This window comes from Gossypium raimondii, chromosome 5 (assembly GCF_025698545.1).
Source record: "Gossypium raimondii isolate GPD5lz chromosome 5, ASM2569854v1, whole genome shotgun sequence".
In the NCBI taxonomy this organism is placed as follows: domain Eukaryota; kingdom Viridiplantae; phylum Streptophyta; class Magnoliopsida; order Malvales; family Malvaceae; genus Gossypium; species Gossypium raimondii.
Window position 1 is genome coordinate 25,305,705 of NC_068569.1, and position 9,600 is coordinate 25,315,304.

Sequence of the window (9,600 nt, forward strand, 5' to 3'; positions counted from 1 at the left end):
ATTTTTCTTATAAATTGTAAAGATGTCAGATAAATCTGAACATGCTGATCATGATGAAGTCAATAGTAGAGTACAAACATCTTAGCACGGGACAAGTAGTAATGTCCTAATTTCTCCGGTTCAAGAACAAGAACTTAAAAATATGTTCTTTGGGTTTATGAATCAATGGTTTAATGAGTTTATGCAAGAAATAAATTAGGCTCAACAACCTCCTTCCCCTACTGCACCGTTCTAAAAGTGCCTCCAGTAGCACCTCCATCTCCTCCGGTATTGAATCCAGTAAATGTACTCCGATCGAAAAACTTAGAAAATGTGGGGCCGAATAATTTCGAGGTAAGTCAGATAATGATCCTGTCAAAGTTGAGTACTTGCTTTAGAACACAATAAGAGTTTTTGAGGAATTAGCTTGTTCTTCCGAAGATTATCTGAAATGTTTTATGGCAATATTAAAAGAAGAAGCTTATAATTGCTGGATGACTATAGTGGTCGTGGTGTCGAAAGAGAAAATCACTTGAGAATTCTTCCAGAGTAAATTTAAAAAGAAATATGTTGGCAACAGATATTTGGATAAAAAGAAGAGGGAATTTCTTGACTTGCAACAAGGAAATCGGTCAGTAGCTGAATACGAGAGGGAATTTGTATACCTCAGCAAATATGCCCTAGAAATTGTACCAATCAAAGAAGAAATGTGTATTTGGTTTGAGGAATGACTGAATGATGAAATTAGAATGATGATTGGGGCATAGAAATACGAGAATTTGTCGTTTTGTCAAATCGTGCTCACAAATTAGAAGAGGTATATAACAGAAAAATGTAGAGAGACAGAAGGAATAAAGAATCTTACAAGAGAAGTTCCTCCAAGTCATTTCCAAAAATTCTGGCTAAAAAGTCTAGAGATGATTTTAGTCGAGTCACTCCAATGCCGGAACGATCAAATAAGAATAAGGCGACTCAACAAGATTATTGGATGACTATTAGACCTACGGCTAGTGTGGGTAGTGTGCAAAATGTTCCTAAACCTAAATGTAAATATTGTGGAAAAAATCACTTCGGTGAGTGTAAAGGCAAGGTGAGAGTTTTTTTATAAATGTGGGGCCACTGATCATTTTATTCGAGATTTCCCTCAATTGTAAAGAGAGGAAGAATAGTAGAAAGAGAAACAGATGGCCACTTCCCAAAGAAGTAAATGTTCAGGTCAAAACAGTGCCGTTGGGACTACTCGTTCGGGTATGAGATTCTGCTGCCCAGTCAAAGGTTAGGGCACCTGCACATACTTATGCTATCCGAGCGAGAAAGGAAGCTACGGCTCCGGACATAATAGCTGGTACATTCTATCTTTTTTATGCTATTGTGTATGCATTGATTGACCCTGGATCCACGCATTCTTATACTTGCACTGTATTAGTAATAGAAAAGAAAATGTTTGTTGAGTTTACTGATTATGATATTCAAGTCACTAATCCATTAGGCTAAGGTGTGATAGTTAATTTAGTGTGCTGAAATTGTCCACTGAAAGTAAAAGGCTGTGAATTCCCTACTGATTTGATGTTGTTACCCTTTTGGGAATTTGATGTTATTAATGGATTGGTTGGCAAAATATGATGCTGTAGTAAATTGTAGAGAAAAACGGATTGATCTGAAATGTCAGACAGGTGAAATGATTACTGTTAAGTCTGAGAATCCAAAGGAAATTGTTAGAATTATTTCAGCTTTTTCAGCTTAGAAATTAATGCGGAAAGGTAATGAGACATTTTTAGCCTACATTCTTGACACCCGAGATTCTGAATCCAAGCTAGAACAGTTACCAGTTGTTAATGAGTTTGTTGATGTGCTTCTTGAGGAGTTGTCGGGTTTACCACATGATCGTGAAGTTGAATTTGTAATTGATGTAATTCCGGAAACAACTCCGATATCGATAACACCATACCGTATGACACCAGTTGAGTTAAAGGAGTTAAAGACATAATTGCAAGAGTTAAAGGAGTTAAAGACATAGTTGTAATTGAAAGATTTATAGATTATTATTGATATTGATATGAAGGAAGTGTGTTTATTAATTATATTGTATTTGACAGGGAAAAATGTATGATTTATTTACAATTTAATTTATTATATTATATTAAGTTCGGTAAGATCAATTTTTAATCTATTGAACTTACTAAGCTTCATTAAACTTAATCGCGTTGTTTAATGTTATTGTAGATTAACGTGTAATCGGAAGATCAGATCAACACATCAAGCTACACTATCTAGTTTATTCCGGTAGTTTTTGCAATGTAAATTTTGGTTTATATGGCATGTATAGGGTTGGTTTGGCAATGAAATAGTTTGAATTGTGATTGTGAATCTTAAATATTCGTATGTATGTAATTAGTAGTAGAATTTGATAAATCAATTAAATGAGTTAAATAGGTAGGTATAAGTAAATGAAATATTTGTGATGTTATGTCATGTTGAGAACATATTTTAGCTTGTATTGATTGCTTGGTTAGGATATATTGGTGTATGTGAATGTTGAGTGTAGGTTAATGTCAAAATGGGTAAGAAAAGTGGCCTTAAAATGGCCTATTTTCGTCCACACAAGCAGAGACATGGGAGTGTGTCTCAGCCGTGTGCGACACACGGCCTGGCACATGGCGTGTAGTCTGGCCGTGTGTCCCCTGCACCTTGAATTTCAAAACAGAATACTCAGGTTTTTACACACGGGCGTGTGGTTGGCCGTGTGACCCAAGTCAGTGAGTTACACGGATAAGGACACCGGTTGAGACATGACCGTGTGCCTCATATCAAATGCCCACACGACTTAAAATAGGGGCATGTCTTCTGGCCGGGTGAGCTACATGGCCGGCCACACAGGCGTGTGTCCCCTACTTCTAAGGAAATTTTTAAGATTTTGGGAAAAATTTCCTAAGTACCCGGTTTAATCTTGATTCACTTCTAAAGTGAATATTGGGCCTCGAGGGTCCATTTAAGGGACAATATGAGTGTTATATGATTGATTCTTAATATGTGTAACAAAGGTTGGGAAATGTCCGTATTTAATTCATAAAGTTTGGTAATGCTCCGTAACCCTATTTCGTTGACGGATAAGAGTTAGGGGTGTTACAACAATCTATCATATAATATATATGCTATTTCAATCATACTCCAATTGTAGCACGTATAATTTCATTCAAACTACTCCTACCGCTATATTTTCACTTTATCTTGAAATTTCCACTTTACTTTTGTTTGATAAAATTTTTCCATTAAAATTTAATTTTTGATTGAATTTTATTATTCAATTTAAATTTAAAAATATTTAAAGACGACGTTAATAAAAAATAATATTATAATTTAATACTTAAAATAATAATTTAATATAATATCAACAATTAATAAAAAAGTTATTTAAAAAAGTAAACTTAATCTTTTTATTTTTTATTTTCAAGTCTTTCTTTTATTAAATAAAAATTCTATGTTGATGTATTATCTTTTAATATTTTATTAATTTATTATTAAATATTAAAATAAAATATTTGAAATAAAATTTTCTTGTGAAATTTTATTTTAAATCATCAAAATCAATATTAATTGGTAAAATTTTATTAAAAATCAAGATTAGTGGCAAAATTCAATAAAGTTCAAAATTTAGTAATAAAATTCAATCACATAATAATTATTAGTGGCAAATTTAATCATATGCTTAAAGTATAATTACAAAAATTAATCAAAAAAATAAAGTTATAAATTTCAATACCCACTAATGCATTTTAACTCAAAATATTATATGAAAAGAAAAAAATCTGGGAAATAATTTTGAACTTTCCGGCTATGAGCAGATCCTTAGTCCTTACGACGTAATATATTGGTCATTTGCATATTAAACGATCTGAAATTTTGATAAATTAGTATTATTAGTGTTTCAATATCTTGGCGACTAAGAAATGTTCAATATTTTCCTTCATTTCAGTAAGCAAAGCACCAATTCGATTCCAAGAATACGTTATCAAACCAAAAGCTGCACACTGGTCTAAACCACAGTTGATAGAATGTGAAGATTTTATGGTTTTTGTTCATTCACAAAACATTATCCAACCCAACATCTACTGTTTTCTTCAACCTTTCAAAAATAAAAATAGTTATATTCATAAACATGTAAACAGCTCTCTGTTTATTTAGATAGTCACAATGTTTAGCGTGAAAGAAATGAAAGTTGTATGTCATTATTATTTTGAAAATATTGAACACAACAAGTGGGGACTCTCATGCGACCAGGACGAAACTAGAGCACATAGTGAACAGAAATTAAAATCACAACCAAAAGGCTGTTTTATATATTAATCCAAGATTCCAGCCTTCTTATAGCTCTCAATGGAATCCACAAGAGTTTCTTCCAATGGCCGATAACTCCACCCCAGCCTTTGTAATTTCTCTGAACTAATCATATCTTCCTCCCCTACCTCAGTAAAGCTGCCATTGCACAAGTGATTGAGGATCACAAAGAAGAAAATCACACATGAAAATTCCTAAGCCGTATATAATAATAATGATGAAGTAACATACAAATTCCTAAAGGATTAGACTAGAAGATGCTACGTATTCTGCTGCAGCAAGAGACGTACCTTTTAGGATAATTGTATTGAGGAAACATACTTCTCAACTTATCAACAAGATCACGTGCCTTGATCGTGTGAGCCGTGCATATGTACCTTCCTTCAGCCGCTGGCTTCTCATACACCAGAAGCAGTGCCTGAGCTACATCGCGCACATCAACTATCTTTCGAAGTTTGTTTTCCAGAGTGTCGTATCCCTCTGCACATCAACGCATTGCAATGGTGTAAACCAAACAGATTCATAATAGAAAAAGAATGCCACAGAAAAGCTATCATGTCTTTCACTTTAAACCATATTTTCCTCGTAACTTCTGCTGAAAGACCATGGTTGGAAGACAAGAAAAGTAGAATAATGCCCTAGCTCCAGCAACAATGGACTCTTTTGAAGAAGAAAATGTGAAAGAGACAATTACAATACGCATCAAAGTTATTCTATTATTGATGAACAATGAATTGATAAAACAAAACATAAATGTCTATATTTATAGGCTTATAAAGAAACTACCTTAACACAAAAATAGCTAACAACTTATTCAATTAAACTAAAAATCTGGAATTAACAAAGATTCTACCGAGATACTTGGTCAACTAAACAACCCACTACTTTGAATTAATCCTCAACACTCTCTCTTAATTCAAAGTTGCAGACACTAAGTAGACTTCTAAAATACCTGAACTTCAAGTGATCACCTCTGAACCTAGAGTGAAAACATTTGCTGATACACTTCTTCTATCATCTAAAGAACTTGCCCAATCACTATCTGTGAACCCACACAATCTGAAAATTGAAGTTTTTAAGTAGCAAATGTCATACTCCAAACTTCCAGCAATGTACTGCAAGATCTGTTTTGCTGCTCCATAAATGCACCTCTCACATAAATAAATCAAGAGAGCCAATTTTTGGTAGTCCAAGAACCATACCTTTATCACTTAGCAATTTCAAGCCTTTAATATTGAGATGACCATATCTCAAACGCTATAGCTTCGAGTCATCCTTTGCACTTGCAGCAAGAACAAAGTTCTTCATGTTTGAAACATCCAACGGAAACATCTTGTTTGAAGTCATGCAGACATGGACTTGTTTGCCTGACGTTTTGTTTTCGATGATACATGCATCATCATCAAATATGACAGAATATCCACCAGTCATTAGTTGTCCAACACTCAATAAATTGTATCCTAAATCAGGAACAAATTAAACATTATCCAAAATTTTTCTTTTTCCATGGCTAGTAAAAGATTTCATCGTGCATTTTCCTTCAACTTGCATCTCCCTTTTGTTCCTAAGTTGCACTTTTATCTTTTGCGACTCATCAACCACCTTGAACAAGGATTTGGTGCCTATCATATGATTCGAACAACCACTACACACAAACCACAAATCACTTGGCTTATGGTTAACATCAATACAAGCCATAAAAAGCTTGTTTTCCTCATCACTTTCTGCTGCAAAGTTAATTTTTTAATCCTTATACCAGCAATCAACTTTTATATGCCCATACCTGTTGCAATGATAACATTTTATGCCATATTTTATGTTACCTTGCTCATTGTATTGCCTCTGTCCCTCATTCCTTCCTCTGCCTCTGCCTCTGCCATAACCATGGCCACGACCACCACGAAATCCTCCTCTTCCTCGATCATTTCTTATTGAACGGTTATTGTCACATTGATTTGTGAATGTCTCCTTCACTTGAAATGTCTCATTCACTTGAAATGCTTGCTCCTCGCCTCATGAAATTGAGGAGACCCTATCAATTCGTCAACGAAGAGAACTGACAGATCTTTGAATTCTTCTATAACAGCCACAGCATGATCAAATTTTTTCGTCAAGCTTCACAAAACTTTCGCTACAATCATCTCGTCTAAAATTTGATCGTCGTAAGAGCGCAATTGGCTGACTATTGTCCTCGTTTGTGACAAAAAATCAGCAATTGATTCAACATTCTTCATCATCAAGGTTTCAAAATCACGTTGTAGTGATTGCAATTTCACCACTATAACCTTTGAATCACCTTGATACTCTTTTTGCAAAATTGACCTTGCTTCATTCGATGTGGTTGCTGCAGCAATTCGTGAGAAAATAGAGTCATGAACCGTTTGCTGGATAATGAACAATGTCTTAGCATCGTTTTTTTGGTTTCTTTCAATCTTTTTTCTTCATTTTCATCAGGTTCAAATATGTCTGCAAACCCGTACTCGACCAAGTTCCATAGCTCTTATGATCTGAGCAATGTCTTCACCTTAATGCTCCACCACTCATATTTCTCACCATTGAAAATAGGTATGAGTGGTTGAGAGGAAAAAAAACCAGCTAATGCCATTCCAAGAACACAAACTCTCTTCTTTTGTGTTTCTCAAAGATCCAAAAAGATGTTTCTCTCAAATACCCAGTGGACCCAAACTTAACTTTCACTCAATTGCCTAAAAGATTGAACCTTGCTCCGATGCCAAATTTGTTGAAGAAGGAAACGTGAAAAAGGCAATTACAATATGCATCAAAGTTATTCTATTATTGATGAACACTGAATTGATAAAACAAAATATAAATGTCTATATTTATAGGATTACAAAGAAACTACCTTAACACAAAAAATAGCTAACAACTTATTCAATTAAACTGAAAATCTAGAACTAGCAAAGATTCTACTGAAATATTTGATCAACTAAACAATCCATTACTTTGAATTAATCCTCAACAGACTCCAATCCAATACCACAAATTTAAGATTAAAATATGATAAGCCAAGTAAATTAAGCTCCAAGAAACTATTTTATAAATTGCAAGGCCACAAGGGCTTAATGAATCTATAGCTAAATAAGTAGCAAAGTAACAATCTAGAATATCAAGTAATTTCAGTAAATCTATAGCTAAATAAGTAGCAAAGTAACAATCTAGAATATCAAGTAATTTCAGTAGAACAAATTTCGAGGTTATGAATTGCTTGAATCTAAAACCTTAAGAAGTATTATTGACATTGAGCTCATGCAAACTCGTTGCACAAAGCCAAACAACTAGCTTTATGGTTCGCTTAGTGCAGAATAGAAGTGTTCATGGGCCGGGTCACGTCGGGTTCAGGCTGAGATTAAGCATGATATTAACATATTTTGTGTTTGCCCAAGTCCGACTCAGCATTCCTTATCAGACCAGCAAGCCTCATCCTTGATCTGACCCACCGGCCACCTAGGGTTCAAGGAAACAGCAGACCCAGAAGACACAACAACAACTCGTTTAACATTGGATTCAACACATGCTTTAAGCACATTAAGTGTGCCCTTCACAGCCGGTTCAATCACTTCCTCCTGTAAAAGAAAAGAAGTAAATACATGCATACATATATATGTATATATCAGATTACTGGGTGATGAATGTGGATTGAGGAGGAAATGAAACTAAGGTAGCGAAGGACAGAGTCCGGTTTAGGTCCCTTAGATGCTGTGTTGAAGAGGAAGTAGGAATAGTTCCTTTCCAAGTGTGTATACTATATTGTAAGGGCAATAAGCGTATTCCATCTAGCTGACTTATTTTCCTCTTAGGTCCAGAGCCAGATGGATTAACTAACCTAACCCCTAAGGGGACCTTGCCATGGTAGGTGCTCTGCTTTAGGGTGGTCGACAAAGGCTAGGCTAGGCTAGATCTGGTAATACCCAAAACTAATGGAAAAGATTATTCCCCCCCCCCCCCCCAAAAAAACGAAAAAGAAAAAAAGGACAGCTCTAGTTCTGGATATAAGTCGGGGCCCTTTGACCTAGTTAATGAAGAAATGGAGGGTAGGGTTTGTCATGCCTGGGGATTAGGAACGATGGTGGAGGGAACGGGGGAGGCAACATGGAAGACACCGGTGCAGCCTGCAATGGCGGAACAAAGAGAACCGTAATCTAGAACATTAGCCTTGAAGAGTTGAAGGTTGTGGGGTGCTCTCTCAAGTTGATTCAAATGGGCATATTTGGCATCCCCTGCGAAAGCAATGAAATTAAAAAGGTGTGGAGAGAAGTAGATGATGAGTTAGTAGTGTAACAAGAACCAGGTTGTCTAACGGTGCCGTGGACTGTGTAGTTGTTGGAGAGAAGATGCTTGACAACCCAAGAGCCAAGGTAGCCGCCGGCTCCTGTCACACACACACTTTTCCAGTGGCCTGAGCCATATTTTCTCTCACAATATTGGTTTAAAAGAACATTCTGGACTCCGCGTATGTATTAATTTTGAAGTATGTAGATGAGTCAGCTGTTTTCACTCGTCACACGATAGTCACTTCTCTGACTCTATAAGATGGTTGTTTTTCATAAATTTATTGTCGGTTTGACCCGCTTTGAAAGGATGGAAAAAGTTATTTCATCCATCAATACTAATGCTTTCAGAATCAGACCAGTTCAACTTATTTTCTTTATTTTTAAATATTCTTTTATCTCTATGAATTTTTAATATTTTATCTAATAGAATCAAACAAATTGGTGACTTGATTAATTTAAACATTAAAAAAAATAAAGAATAACATATCCAAAGAAAATAATATTTTTTTCTTGTCACATTTTTAATATTTTTATTTGTTTATTTTTATTATATAAACAAAATCTGGTTCATTCTATAAGATTAGGGCCCAAGTCCATTGTCTACAAAAGGTTCTAAAATAGCAAACAAACTGAAACCAGACCGGAAACGAACTACTCCAACCTTTTCTTTTTAATTAAACAGAAAATATATAATTAGGTACCACTTGTGATAAAACATGATTTAGGTACTAAAATGAGAAAAAAATATAGTTTAAATATCAATTTGTGGGTTAAGCATTTTTTTTAAATAGACTTAAGAGTTTGAATAACAAAGGTACCAACTTAAAAAAAAAATTTATTGCCTATGACCAAAAAATAGTTTAGGTGCCAAGATGGGAAAAATGTATAGTATAGGTATGACTTGTAAGTTAAGCCTTAAATATTTTATGCTTAATTCACGATTTAGCCCCTTAAGTATATTTATTTTCTCACTTTGGTACCTAAATTTTTTTTA

At 34.7% G+C, this 9,600-nt stretch overlaps 1 pseudogene; it reads right to left on the reverse strand.

The window, feature by feature from the left end:
* Positions 1–4,103: 4,103 nt before the first annotated feature.
* LOC105766901 (cinnamoyl-CoA reductase 1-like) lies at positions 4,104–8,868 on the reverse strand (annotated as a pseudogene).
* Positions 8,869–9,600: the final 732 nt, after the last annotated feature.